At 40.8% G+C, this 15,971-nt stretch overlaps 1 protein-coding gene across 3 annotated transcripts in view; it reads right to left on the reverse strand.

Annotated features, from left to right (window-relative positions):
- LOC116981965 (signal transducer and activator of transcription 5B-like) overlaps nt 1-15,971 on the reverse strand; it is a 91,227-nt gene that overhangs the window by 57,247 nt on the left and 18,009 nt on the right. For 2 of the 3 annotated variants that reach the window (XR_004414321.1, XM_033035216.1), the window contains exon 2: nt 13,357-13,475. The exons of the other annotated variant lie outside the window; for it this stretch is intronic. The gene's annotated coding sequence lies outside the window, so the exon portion shown is untranslated. The remainder of the gene's footprint in view (nt 1-13,356; nt 13,476-15,971) is intronic. 3 annotated transcript variants of the gene reach the window in all.

Genomic DNA, 15,971 nt, shown 5'->3' on the forward strand with positions numbered 1-15,971 from the left:
ATACTGAAGATATGAAAGTGAATTAGGTATCAAATTAAACTTCTTTTTATGCTTTATCTGATGGGATAATTGCAGACTTGATTTTTAAAATCTCAAAATTTTGGAACATTGCTACTTTAAAGTGCTAACGCCAGAGACACGGGTTCAATCCTAATGTCAGATGTGGTGTGGAGTTTGCACATCCTACATGTGAATGTGTAGGTTTCCTCTGGCTGCACGCGTTTTTTCTCTCACCCAAAAGATGTGTGGGTTTAGAGGATAATTGGCTTTAAATTGCCTCTAGCATGTAGGATGGACACATGGGATAACAGAATAGTGTGATTAAGTAATCAATGATTGGCATGGACTCAGTGGCATGATGGGCCCATTTTCATGTTGTATCTCTAAACTAATCCAAATTTATCCCAGATAAAATTAACAGTAATTTGGACGATTATTAATAGCTTCCACAAAAAAGTTTAAAATGACTGGCCTTTTGTGGTTTGGTGCACAATATACGAAATTCTGTACAACGTTCCCAGAAACAACTATCACCATAGAGGTCAAGCACGGTGGCAATTGTTTCACTCCTCAAGATGGAACAAAAGCAGGCAAACAGAATAGAGGTCCAGAACAAAAGTGAAGAAACTGGAGCAGCCCCTGAGGCTGCATAATGCTCGGCAAAGCTTAGTCAAAGACCTTTCACAGAACATAAAATAGTACAGCAAAGGAAAAAGCTCTTCAGCCCACAATGTCTATGTCAAACATGATGTCGAGTTAAACAAATTTCTGCCTGCATGAGATCCATATCCCTCCATCCCCTGCCTGTCCATGTGTGTATCTGTCACTCAAATACCACCAAATGCCAGTCACCACTGGCAGTGCAAACTAGCACCCACTAAAAATTAATTGCCCCACTTGGCTCCTTCAAACTTTCCTGATTTCATCTTACGCTTACTTATTTGCCACTTGTACCCGAGTAAAAAGGTTTGCCTATCTACACCTCTCAATGTTATATACTTTGAGCTCTCCCTTCAACCTCTGACACAATCCAAGTTTGCCCAACCTCTCCTGATAGCTATTAACTTCTGTTCCAGGCAACAATCTGGTAAACCTCTTCTGCACCCTCTCCAAAGCCTCACACCCTTACTATAATGAGTGATCAGAACTGCAGACAATACTTCAAATGTGGAGTAATGGAAGTCTTATAAATCTGCAACATGACTTCCCCATTCCTAAACTCAATGCTCTGACCAATGAAGGCAATTATGCCATATGCTTTCTTTACTAATCTACCTGCATTGCCACTTTCAAGAACCAAAGGACCACAAGATCCCTCCATACATCAGTGCTGTTAAGGATCTTGTCATTAACTTTCATTCCCCTCACATTCCATCTCCCTACATGCAACACCTCACACTTGCTCAGATTATACTCTGCCATTGCTCCGCCAATTGCTGTAGCTGATCCATGTCCCACCGTATACTTTGATGGCCATCCCCACTTGACCATTTCATCAATTTTGGTGCCGTTGCAAACTTACTAACTAACCATCTACATCAGGGGGCGGCAACCTTGTTCTACATAGGGGCCGGGACGCATGTCTGAGCGGATGGTGGGCCACATCTATCACGTGTACACATGGATCCCGCCCCCATCCTGCCTAGGATGGCAGGCATCAAATCACGTGTTCACAGGTAGACAAAAATGCTGGAGAAACTCAGCAGGTGAGGCAGCCTCATGCAATCCTTGCATGTCTCACCCGCTGAGCTTCTGCAGCATTTTTGTCTACCTTCGATTTTTCCAGCATCTGCAGTTCCTTCTTAAACGTGTTCACAGAAAGTACGCGGCCATGCCGGCGGCTTTGCGCAGGATGCGGTACAGCCAGAGCTCGGCTGCTGCTGCTGCTGCTCGGGGCGCCCGGCTGCTGCCGTACGGGGCGCCCGGCTGCCGCTGCTGTTCGGGGATTACAAGATGATTACAGGAACAAACATTCATGTCCAAGTCATTTGTATATTACAGAGGTCTCAGCGCTGATCCGAGTGGAATTCTACTGGTCTCAGAACTCCAGCCTGAATATTGTTCTTCAACTACAACTTTTTATCTTCTATCAATAAACCTGTTATGACTCCTTACAACCATGTCAGTGTGCATTTTATGCATCTTAATCTTCTGGATCAGTCTACCATGGGAAACCTTATCAAATGCCTTAATAAAATCCATGTAGACAGCATCCACTATTGTACTTGCATTGATCACCTTCATCACTTAGTTTAGTTTATTGTCATGTGTACCAAGGTACAGTGAAAAGCTAACCAGTTAGCAGAAAGACAATACATGATTACAAATTGTAATTCTCTGAAATTTATGTTGAGGTCAGAGTCGTGACTTTTCTACCGACTCCGACTCCAGCAGCACCAAAATTGCTCCGACTCCGACTCCACAGCCCTGCTGTGTCCCAAACATTAGGGTGCCCTGAAATGGGGGGACTATGTATAAACACTGTGGTAATTTCTATGGTGAAACTAAAATGTCTAAAAATGGCCTTTATTAAAATATGACAATGTGCACTTTAACTATGTGATTTTTTTTCTATTACAAATCTCAAATTGTGGAGTACAGAGGCAAATAAATAAATGATGGGTCTTTGTACCAAACATTATGGAGGCCACTGTACATTTAGAATGAAGCAGCCAGTGAATGGGAAAACAAAGTCATTTTATATTTAATTAAGAATGAGGTTTAGACTAATTTTATTGGGGCATTCGTTGTTAGAAAAATATTAAATTAAAAGATAAGGCATTTTGATAGTCAGCGTCGACCACATTTAGTAATTACTTCACATTACTCCAACATTTGCTCACATTGGAGTAAAATGGTGTTGTCTTTGGTTTAAACTAAAACTTGTACAATGTATATTAACTTTTGGGCAAAAGATCCTGGATCTTAATCCATACATGTTGATGCACATTTCTTGTAGACACTTTAATAGCTGCATAAACTAATGCTGAATTATTTAAAATATGCAACGGCTGCTTCAGGTCATTGCAATAGAGTGGGAGATAAAAACAGGGCAGAAAACAATGTCTTCTCCAGTTCTACTGTGGTCTTTCGAGAAATGCAAGGAAATATATCCCTCCCAGCTTTAAGCATTATCGTAGCTATCTAGTTCATTTCACGCCACAGGTGATTTGCTTCCATTCACCTCTCAATGAAGTAGTAGATCCAAATGTTACTCTACTTTGGGCCACCTATCTCAATAGACAAGGCTCAATCAATAAGGCACCAATTTCTTAGCACTATTCTGTGCTAGGATGCTGTGCAAAGCCTACTAAATGGTAGCTACGAAAAATGATTGCGCTGTTTAATGTGCTTACATTTCTAATTTAGTTATACAATTTATTTTGGTTTTTATATTAAGAGGCACTTAACAATATTTTGTAATTAGAGACACCAAAGACACCATTTTCCTTGCTTTGAAGGCAAGACGGAAATCAGATGCTGCAGGGCAGAGCCTCTTCTCTGCACCACCTCCGATCGTGAAACTGGACTCTGGGCTGTGCAAGGTCAGAGATAGGCCTCTGCAGCCACGCCAGATACACTTGTTGATTCCTGGCATTGTCGTCTCCTGGAATAATAGTCCCACTATGTTTCTCTTTCAAGAAGATAATTTCTTTATTGGCCTGCCAAAGTTGTTTCTTCAAGATTGCTGCTGCCCCGCAGCAAATAATGCACACTTTATTTCTCCATCATCTTAAAAAAGCTAATTAATTTCCAAGGAACACAGACATGGTATTGATCTGTATTTTATTCACCAATGTTAATGATTAACTTTATAGAGACAGTGTTTACCCCAATATTACCAATATTTGCTACTTCTTTTAGGTAGACATATTTTTGCATATTTCTATTGCTTAATATTTAGAGCAAGAAAGTGAATTGGAAAACTATAATAGTGTGTCTATTATAGTTTTCCAATTCACTTTCTTGCTCTAAATTTTAAGCAATAGAAATAGAAATATATATATATATATATATCTGTGAACTGGGTTATTTCAAGAGATGCACTAAATGTTAGGCAATTTGCAACAATAGTGTTGATTTTAAAGCATTGTCTTAACACTGCGTGACTTCTTAGATGTGAGCATTTTATGTTAAATTTATTGCAAATTCGCAATTGACCTGTAAAGATAATGATGGAATGCTGCCTTCTTTGTGCATATTTTTTTAACTTAAGTGCACAGAGCCAAATATATAGCATTGAACTGTCGAATACAATGTCTGTTATGTGACCACAGAATGTTAAAAAGACATCTGTGAAGAGACAAGAGCATGGCGTCATTGGGACAGATGGAGTGAGAAAGCTTTGCAGTCAGTTAACAAGTTTAGGTGGAGTGTGTAATCAAAATGTTCATGACTCTTTAACCTTGGAATTGTCCAGACATTCCTGCTATTTACAGCTTATACTATTCAAACAAAGTATTTAGCTTCTCCTGTGAGCCAAATTGAATTCTACTGTGCAGAGATAAATCAAACTTTGTTGCTTTTAGATATTTATTAAAATCTAGGCTCGACAGCCTTAATGGATGTTTATCAGAAAATAAATTGCATCCCTCAAAAGACAATTGTTTTTGTCACGGATTCTGAAATAATAAGGACCTCTGCAGTAAAGCTATTCTGGTTTTGATAAACAATCAGCTTCTGTCATATTCTAATATTAAGTTATAATTTAGTAGAAAATGTAGGCATTAAAGACTCAATAAGTACCTGATAACAGAAGACATTTTACAGAATTGAAATAACGAATTGTAGGGGCGGCACAGTGGCGCAACGATAGAGTTGCGGCTCTACAGCACCAAAGGTCCGGGTTCAATGCTGACTACGGGTGCTGTATGCACGGTTTGTACGTTCTCCCTGTAACTGTAATGGGTTTTCTCCATGGGTGCTCTGTTTTCCTCTCACATTCCAAAGACGTGCAGCTTTGTAGGTTCATTGGCTTCTGTAAATTGTCCCTAGCATGTAGGATAGAACTAGTGTATGGCAAGGACTCGGTGGGCCGAAAGGCCCGTTTCCACATTATAACTCTAAACTAATACATAGGAGCCACCTCAGTTGAACAAATCTATCCCATTGCACTATTAGTTTCTCCACCCCAATCTCTCACAATTCTGTAAGTTTCTCATTCATCCAATTCCCATTTTCTCCGTTTACACAAGCACATACACATATTTCAAACCATAACCAAGGATTGCGGATAACCATTGGAAACATGTATTCCAACAGACTCCCTATCCCCCATCATGGGTAGTCTAATGCAGTGTTACTAATACACCGTTTCTACTTTAAATCACTCAGTAACTCCTGATGCTGAACTTTTCCCGAAAAATAGTGTGCGTACCAAACACTTACTCCCGTATGTAACGTTGTTATACAAATGGACCTAGGAATTTTAGTGCCCCTCTTTTAAGTATAAAGACTGTTGTCTGAGGTATATGACAAAGGACTGAGAATGAAAGACCCATCCCTGTATCCTAATGGAGAGTATTGAAACAAAATGAATCAAACCCGCAGGTCGACAAAAATGCTGGAGAAACTCAGCGGGATCAGTACAGATCTGGAACACAGCCAAAATTACCTTTGAAGAAACTTATACGGGGAGCAGGTGAATGTCATCAAGAAGCTGTTGCAGGAAGAAAACCCTGGTGCTTAACGGCAGCGCGGTGCCGGGGGAATGTCGCAGCCCAGGCCCGGCGGAGGGGGCGCCGAGGTCGGTGCACGGCGGGCAGTAGGAGCCGGGGTCCGAGACGGGCCCAACCTGGGCCAGGCGGCAGTGTTGCTTTGAGCCGGGCAGCGGAGACCCGGAGCGTGGAGCAGCGGAGACCCGGAGCGTGGAGCAGTGGAGACCCGGAGCGTGGAGCAGCGGAGACCCGGAGCGTGGAGCAGTGGAGACCCGGAGCGTGGAGCAGCGGAGACCCGGAGCGTGGAGCAGTGGAGACCCGGAGCGTGGAGCAGCGGAGACCCAGAGGTTGGGGCCGGGCAAGAGGCAGCGGGGGAGCCGGTGCATCGGCCGCGGGCAGCCGGCAGGTGAAGATGATCTTGGTCTTAGCCGGTCTAGAGTAAAGCCTGAGATCTACCGGACTGTTGACGGTAAGGTATTGTTGAGGATGAGCTTTCTTGCTGTAAAAATTAAGACATTAAGCCAGGATGAGATTGTACTTTTGGCTGCAAACACTTATGATTCTGAGTGGATAGAGTCCTTGAAGAAAGTTCTATTTGAACTCGGCCCCACTACACAGCGGAACGTTTCCCATAAAGGGGCACAGAAAGTCATCAACATAAAGAGTTGCCTTAGAGTAATGAATGAGTGTGGGGAGAATACTCCCAGATTTGTCTCATTACTTGGAAGAACTGCCGCCGTGACATTTTCTAACATGGATGTCTCGAGCCTACTTGGGAGAATGGTGCAGCTGTACGCTGAGGTCTGCCCAATGAAGCACATTATGCAGCTACAGGCTGATGTAAGCAAAGATTTTTGTGCCATCACAGTAGAAATTGATCGCTGAGTGGGTGCATTGGAGCGGACCTTGATCACTACTCCAGGGTGTGCACTGGAGCACACCATTGACCTGACTCGGGGCGGTGGTCCGGATGCGTCGGTGGCAATGGATGGAGCCATTGGCATGGCAGGCACAGCGCTGGGAGCTGCACAGGCAGGAGCCTCTGGCTTGGTTGTCGGAGTGAGGGCTGCGGTGGAGGGCCTTGCCTTAAACGTGGAGAGGGCAATGGCAACGGATAGTCCCAGTGGATCAACGTCTTTACCAGGCTCTCCAAATTGGAGTCATGTTGTGAAAAAGGGTCGACGTCATGCTCCAAAGAACACTGTTAGTAAGCCAAGATTGCACACTATTATCACCGGGCAGAGAAAGAAATCCAGTAACGCTATGCCTATTATTGGTAACGGAGCTGCGGGTAACATCAAAATGATCAAGACTAAGCTGGTGAGTGCTTTTGCCTCCATGTTTTCACCAGACCTAGACGCCGAAACTCTATCTGTGCATCTTAAAGAAAAATTTGGCCGTGAGGTTACCTGTCAAAAGATTGACACTGTACACAGTAGATACTGTTCAATTAAAGTATCTGCGGAATGTAATGAGGTTGGCGAAATATACAATCCGGAGCTCTGGCCAAATGGGGCATTTGTCCGGCGCTATTACGAGCCGCGCAGGGTTGGAGTCATCGGATCAAGCACTGCGCCTGCTGCGGGGGGGAATGAGTGTGCCTGCTGGTGCTAAGGGCACTCACTAGTCTCGCTAAATGACCATTCGGGTTTTATCGTCCAACTGTCGTGGCCTGCATTTAGACCAGAATGTAGGGGATAAAGCTCGCCGCTCAGTTGTTGATAAGTGATATACTAAGATTTTATATGTATTTTATGGTGTTTTTTTATATGCAATGTATCTTTTATGTAATGTTGTCCCTTGTATGGACTTTGAGTCTGAAATAAAGTTTATTATTATTATTATATGCTTGTGAACAAAGGACTGAGGTAGGAATGTTTTCCCAAAACATTTTTTTGCTAATGTTACCCGGTCTGCTGCCATAACATAGAACAGAGTAATATGTATCTGTATCTTGGCGTACAATCACCATCACTGGTTGTCGCATACGTTAGGATATATTGTGAACAAATCTAGGCTTAACAGAGGTTCTCATCAAAAACAACCCAGATTTCTTACTAATTTCTTACTTTTTATCCGTGTATGGGTATGTATGTTGGCCATTTTCTCTTGCATTATTTATGAAAGATTCCCCATGAGGTGTTAAATTGGTAAGTCTACATTTGCCAGGTTTATCTTTCCCATTTCACTGGACTGCAGGAAATTTTCCCCAAATCAGAGGTGTTAAGATATAATTGGAGGACATTGATTCATGGTAAGGGTTGGCCAGGAAGAGATTTAGAAGAGACTAGACTAAGTGGGAACCGTTGGGTCCTTGTCACACAGGAGGCTTGGTCCCCCAACGCAATTTTCCACCACTCACCCCTAGCCCCCAACTGCACAGGCGCAGCTCATTGCCCCTCATCCCTGGCACTCTATCCCCCTCCTCCACCCTCCCTCTTCTTTCCCCTCTCCTCCTCCCCCAATCCCTCCCACCTCTCTTCCCCTCCCCTACCCTCAGTCACTCCCTCCCTCCATAACTATTCTCCCCTCCCTACACCCTATTATACCTCTATCCCCCATTCCTCACCCCCGATCCCCCCCCCCACTATCCCCTCACCTCCCCTACTGCCCTCCCTCCTCTCCCTCTATTCCCCACTCCCTACCTCCCCCACTTCCACTACTCTCCCTCCCCTCTCCCTCTATTCCCCCTCCTACCCCATTCTTCCTCCTCACCTCTGCCCTCATCTTTTCCCTCTCCTCTTCCCCTCACCAAATCCATCCCTCACCTCTCCCTCCCTCTCCTTTCCCCTACCCTCAGTCACTCCCTCCCTCCATAACTCCTCTCCCCTCAACACTCCCCTCCTCTCCCTCTATCCACTCTCCTCCCCCACTCTCCCTCCCCAGAATCTCGAGGTTGCCGCTCCTCTCCCTCCTTGCATGCCCCGGAGGAGCATCAGCCGTCGGCGCCCTCAGAGCCAGGCCTCGGTTCGGCCCGGAAGCACCAGCAGCTACAGTCGCGCCGGCGTGTGGGCGGGAGGAGGGAGGAGGGGAGAGCTCGGAGAAAAGATGGGGGAAGAGCCATGGGGAGAAGGGGGTATCACGGAGGAGGGGGCAGGAGCCAGCGACGGGGACCAGAGGGGAAAGGGGTGGAGCTGCGGGGCGTTGCAATGGCAGTGCGTTTGGGACTCACAGCGGGTGCTGGATGCTCTCCTCCGCCGGGATCAGACTCTCCGCTTTCCGTTTGGCGACATTGCCGCGCTGCTGAGCTGCTGCTTGGGGCTGGGGCTTTTTCGGGTTCCTCTGAAAGTTCGGTTGCAATCCTCTGCTGGCTTTCCTCATCTCCACTAAAGATGCGATGGCGCAGGAAGGGGCAGACCGTCCCGGGGAGTGACAGGGGAAGAGACTAATCCGCGCGGCTTGGAAGGCTGGAGAAGAAATCTATCTGCGCACGTGCGTTTTTTAAGATTTTTAAACCTCGCTAACTTTGACGACATTCAACCAATCGGAACGAAACTTGGTGGACTCGCAGCATAGGAGAACGGTGAAAAATCGTAGCGCTATCGCGAACTGTTTTTGCGCAAATTGAATGACCATTAAACCAGAAGATAACAAGATCAGAGTTTTAGTTATGTATAGATACGAGGGAGACCTTTACCTAGAGACGAGCCAGTATCTGGAATGCACTGTTTAGAGTGTAGTTGAAGCTGGGCTTGCTGACAGCATTTAAGTGTCCAGAGGACCACTTGATTTGCCTATGTTAATGACCAACCATGGGGAGATTGGATTAATATGGAACAGTGTCCACTCGTCAAAGTGGAGGAGTTGGGACAAATGGCCTGTTTCCATGCCATATGACTCTTTGACGTTTAAAGATTCGAGGAAAGGTATACTTAAGCAAAACAAGCCTTACTAAACCACAATAGGTACAAAAGAAAATCAAAGTTATAAAACTGAAGGGTACTGCAATCCCATTGGCTACTTGTAATTCCTTTTCTTTGCTTCAAAATTAGTTGGAAAATAGAAAGCATGAATAAAAAGTATTCAATGGTGAAAACATAGATCTCAATCATATATATTAATTGCATTTAAGGTGCATCTAAGATAAGTGATAACCAGAGTCAAGAGAGTTTTATTGTCATATGTCCCAGATAGAACAATGAAATTCTTACTTGCACAAGGAACCAAGTAATAAAGGCTCAAAAAGAGGGGGAAAGTTGGTAGGATATAAGAACAGTTGGTAAGATATGAGGGACAGCAAGCTTGAAATACTTATGATAAAAGATAACAAACGTAACTCTCGGCCATAAATCTGAGGAAGGTAAATGTGCATCCAATAACAGGAATCACCAGAAACCTCATATTAGCCAGATAGAGCGAATGTTAACACAATTGTCCGATAGAGTCCACCTGGCTTGTTACCTCAACTAGAGAACACTGGGGATGAAAAAGCTACTTTTATAACTACTAAACCAGGTTCGCTTCTTAATAAACAGACACCACACAAACTGTTTGGTAGACCAGTTCAAAACTTTACTTAACATCGGCCGATGGAAGGGAGCGAGAATTCCAGCTAAGTGACCAATATAGACACTCGACTGTCCTCGGTCCCCTTCCCTGAACAACAGAATTACATTGCCTTAAATAGGGTTTTTTTGTCCCCTTAGCACATTTCACAGACATTAGTCATGGTCAGAGGTACAGGAAAAGGTTTCCACAGAATGCATCACATCAAAGGCCTTTTGTTTACATAGTACAAGATAACATTGGCCATTTGGTTTACGACATTTTATCTTCACAGAGATCTCTCTAGCTTCTCCTCTCATTTGGTCCTTCATAAACATAGGCCATTTGGTTTATGGCATCTTACTTCAAAGAGATCTCTCTAGCTTCTCCTCTCTGCTTGTCACTTGGGAGACAATGTTATAGGATTTATTATCTCACACACCGCAACCTGAGGCAAGCCTAATTTGAGACTAAATATAAGCTGTAAGCTAGCCCAGAAGCCAATTTAATATCTTCTTATATTTTTAACTAAAATTCGGCTTCATCAGGGAAGCAAAATGTAATTCCAAGAAATGCAACATTCTTTTAAAATTCTTTTTAAATACTTATTTATTATTTTTACTAATAAGTGTACATATGTGTCAATGGTTGTCGTGTTTGTATTTTTTAACTGGAGGAGATGCAATGGAATTTCGTTGCACAGTATTGTGCAATGACAATAAACGTATTCATTCATTCATTCATTCATTCATTCATTCATTCATTCATTCACAATAGGAATGCTGAGTAACTGGTAACAGTAACAGCAACCGGTGGCTAAATTCTGCATTTACAGCAGCATTTTTTCCCTCAAAGAAATTGACTATCCAAACAATTGAGAATTCCAGATATTACATTTTCTACCTAATCCATTTACCCTCATTTTATATTTACAGTAAATCAATTTTGTATTATATTTAATGCAGATTGTAAATGACCACAATTAAGAACTTCTGGGCGACTCAGTCCTTTCAATTTCAAAGAATGACGGAAGTTTAACTTCTTACAACTGTTCCATAATTATCCCATTCAGCACCTCACCCTTTTTGTTCTTACCATGTTTTAGACCCAAGACTTTCTCCTTTAAATCATCATTAAAACATTCTGCCGATAATTAGTGTATACTACCCAATTCACAGTTGAATACATCAAAAGAATAGGTGTTTTTTGGGTTTTGTTCTGCCTTAAAGCAACATTTTAACAGAGATAATGTAAAGTCATTGTCCTCTCAAAAAATGCAGTGCAAAGATTGCAAAGTTTGGAAAAAACAGCGAATTATTTTCAGTGAAAATTAAATGACATGTTAAACAATCCTTTATTCCTATCTAAAAATGGCCTTCATAAACCTAATGAACAAGACTTTAAAACTTTGCAGATAAAAATGCACTGTTAATTTTATATTTATGCAATATTACACCCGGGTTAATATAAAATGCATATTTCAGGTTGTCCCTTTTGATAAAATTATTCCAGACACGTGTAAAAGGGTTTCAAAGATTATTTAACTATTTCAAGGAATTAAAATGAGAAATTCAAACTCATTATCCACAATTACAAATATGTAGATAAAAAGTGCTGCTTAAACAGCAAATTCTTATATAAAACTGCCAATTGAAAGCACTTTCATGCTTTCTTACAACATCTTACCAACTATGACAAGAATTACCAGTTTAAGGTTTTTAAGTAAAGCTAAATCACAAAATTAAAATTCCGTGAACACGACATTATCTGTTACTAAATTCTCAATAATAGCGACACAAAACTTTGCTTACCAATAAAATTACACTGGTCAGTATGCTTACATATCAGACAATACCAAACACTGCAATGACCTACAAAATGCTTTGCTTAAAAAAAAAAAATCAGGATAACTAAAATACAGCTGAATACATGCTCTAATACAAGCTATAAATGATAAAGACAATCTGATCTGATGCTCATGAGGAAAGACTAATCTCCAATATTAATGTTGGAAAAAGCTATACATTTATCTTAGAGAGAAGCACAAGTTAATTCTATATCCATGTGGATTAAGGCGAGTTACAATATAGCTATCCCCCACTATATTAAAATATGTTCATCTCTGGACAATTGGTTGACAAAGAGTACCCTTTCAAAATACATAGCAAACCATTTCAGAATTTGATGCAATTCAGTACAATGCATGTAAAATTAATCTGAAGTTTAGGGTGCAAAAAGACAATTTATGTGATCAATCCTAGAAATAAGACAACATGAAATATCATGAACAAAAAACAATGTTTAATTTAGAGATACAGCGTGGAAACAGGCCATTCGGCCCACCGTGTCCACGCCAACCAACAATCACCCATATACTAAAACCTGCACCACTTAAGAATGTGGCAGGAAAACAGAACACCTGGAGAAAACCCAACGTGGTCACAGGGAGAAAGTACAGATAGCACCCATGGTCAGGATTGAACCCTGGTCTGTGGCGTTGTGAGGCAAGAGCTTTATCGCTGCATCACTGTGCCATTCTTGTGAGTTTATTCTTGTAACTTTAACCTCTAGGTGGTGAGCACAAGTTAAGCAGGCGTCCTATAATCTACCCTACTCCTTGCGTACAGACATGGTATATTAACGCTCCTCAATATAGAATGATCATTGTATTGTTCTTGAAGCGATTGCATGAACTGTTCCATGATGGTCACATAAAAGATAACAAATCAATCATTCAATGCAAATCAAAGTCCTAAATGTCTCTAAACGAAGTGAATCTTAAAAGTACACAATTTCTAGTGTGTACTCAATTATCCTAATCTTTCTGCCAATTAATACAGTAGGGAAAAACTATGTAAAAGCATCAAAAATGCTTTGCTGTACGAAGGGAAGCCTTGATCTTTATATAATAGTCAAAATAAATTGGGAAACTTTCATTTTCAGTTAATTAAAAAAATAATATAAAATAAATATTTCAATTCAAGGAACATTCCAGCAGAAGTTGCTAACATTGCTAGTGCAAGAAATTAGAAAATGCTCCATGCATTATTTTCAAAGGCAAAACTAGATTTTTACATTTCTGACTATAAACTTGTAAATCAGAAATACACTAAAAACGATTAAATAATCTGAATCAAGCTTTATCAGTATCTTACATACTGAAGAATTAAAATTAATTATCCCTGCTCCAAAGATCCCATCCATGTTTACTGACCTCATTGAGCTGTTTTACGACAATCCAATATTAAGTCTTTGTAATGCTTCAAAAGTCTGCCAGGCTATCCATCTGTGCCAGTAAATAATGACAGCAAGATACTAGATATGGAAGTTTTCCTGTTCAGTAAACAAAATGATTGAATTTCAAAAAAATGATAGTACAAGCAACCACCATCCAAATGATAAAATTAATTTTCAAGGTTGGTTTTGTATCTTGACACCTTTTACACCTTGATATAACATTGTGTAACAAAACATTCAAACTGCATTATTTAAATGGATTCTTCAAAAACGCACGATCCAATACAAAATTAATTGAGCAAGTTGAGCCGAAAACTTAACTCAGCTGCAGTAGGTCAACAGACCACCATATGCAGCAATGGAATTAAATATTAGACCATTATGTATAACAGCCATCAATCCAATATTGCCTTTATTGTGCCAGCCAGATCAGCTTTCTATCCCAACTGGAGTAAACATTAAGTGAGCATTGCAATTGAATGTTACCTGTTTTTTAGTACAATTAGACATCATAAAGTTGTACGGTTAGTTTCTTACTATAGCATGCATAATTAATGACAAATGAACACTTCAGGTCAAAAACCTTAATCAACACTAGTTCTGTTTATGCTTTCAAAATGTTTCTCTTTCCAGATAACACAATCTGACCACCTTTCTTTTTATTTCAGATTTTTTGTGCCTTCAGTACTTTTTATTTTTCATTAAGAAGTCTTAGAATTAAGAATATTACTTCACAGGAATCCTCCAATGCAAATAACTAGGCTACATTTTCATTTCAAATGAAACATTAAAAACATTAATCTCCAATTTAGTTAGCAACACAAAATTAAGCAATGGTTTATTTAACATTCTATAATAATAAATAAAAGTGTGCATTGGATAAAATAAAATGGGCCAATCGGCCACATACAATCACACATGGTCCTGGATAAAATACACTTTCGACAGTGAGATGGATAGAAGAGGCTTTAAGGCATATGGGCCAAACACAGGCAAATTGTACTAGCATAGAAGGGGCATCTTAGTCAGTATGAATGAGCTGGGCCGAAGGCCCTTTTACTGTCCGTGAAAGGAAACAGCACTCAAGAGACAGAGCTAAGCTTCAAAATGTTAAATTAGCTGAAAGGTTTAAAGGACTAATTGGAACTTATTGAAACATTCAAATGATTTGCATGCTCATATTATCAAATGTAATTTGCAGATTCCATGAGGAAAACTAACACAAATAAATAAATAGGCAATGGGCAGTAAAATCAGTGAGTGAATCAATGAAAACAAATATAACATTTTGAACCATTTTGATTGTATTTGCACTGAAATGCTAAATCTAGCTATAAAACATTATTTTTTGCTTACGATTAAAACGGACAGCTCATTTTGACTGATCTGCTTTCTAAAACTGTTTTGCCCTGGCAGCAATCTATTATTAAAATCAGAATGTTTAATTGCTGATGAATAATTTCTAGCCTACACAGTAAATTTCATTTTGGAAAAGGGAGCATGTAAAGGCATTGTGGGAAAAGTACAATCACAAATATCTTCTAGACAAGAAAGGTCTGATTATGATGATTTGAGAAATGTCTCCCTATTGTCTCCCAGTGAAGAAGGACATTCTCTCAGATCAGCAATGGAAATTCACCTTGAGGGTAAATAGATATAATGCCTGCTAAATTGGTGCCTTTGATCCCACAAAAACCTCAGTCAATAGTAGGGGTTATGGGAAAACTATATTTCATGGGGAATCTTCATCTGGTCCATAATTACTTGCAAAACTCGAAATTCAACACATCCATCGCAGAACAAAGCCCAGTGCGTATTATCAGTAAGCCAACCCACGTCTCAATCTTCCACACGATGCAACTTCAGTTCACTTTTTCAAACCAAATCTTCCACTGAAGTGAAGCTAATTTACAGGTAAGCTGAAAACCTCTCAATCTTCACGGCGTCCATTCTAGGACGAGGATCACACAGACCTCAGTCACTGAGTTGCACAATTATTAATGGCAATTCAGGGGCTGAACTCCAAACTATTGTGAACTCCTGAATACTTGAACGGCATTGCAAAGAACCCCATTCACTTTTCCTAATTATTTCCTTTTTACATACATTGAAGGATGTTTTTGGTGTCTGTTTCTATGATTTCATTTGATTAACCTTTTATTTTGCTTGCGCTTTTCTTGTCAATCTCTTAGTCCTCGTTTATTGAACTTGGCCTTACCTTTTACAATATTAGGCTTTTGCTTTCGATTAATGCTATATTTAAATTCTAGTTATAGCCACCGCTGGACCACTTTTCCCGTTTTTTAATTTAAAAAAAGACATTACTTGAAAGCAATTTAAAAGTTATCCATTACACATTTGCTGACAGTTCTAATGAAGACACAGGGAACTGCAGATGCTGGTTTTCAAAAAATGACAATGTGCTCAGTAAGTCAGGTAGCATCTCCAGAGAACATAGATTGGCGACATTTTGGGTCAGGATTCTTTGTCAGACCGATTGTAATTGGGGGGAGGGGGGGGCAGAGCTGGAAGAAGGGCTCGGGAGGGACAAGATCTGGAAAGTGATAGGAGAATACAGCCGTTCAGAATTGG

Source organism: Amblyraja radiata, chromosome 16 (assembly GCF_010909765.2).
Source record: "Amblyraja radiata isolate CabotCenter1 chromosome 16, sAmbRad1.1.pri, whole genome shotgun sequence".
In the NCBI taxonomy this organism is placed as follows: domain Eukaryota; kingdom Metazoa; phylum Chordata; class Chondrichthyes; order Rajiformes; family Rajidae; genus Amblyraja; species Amblyraja radiata.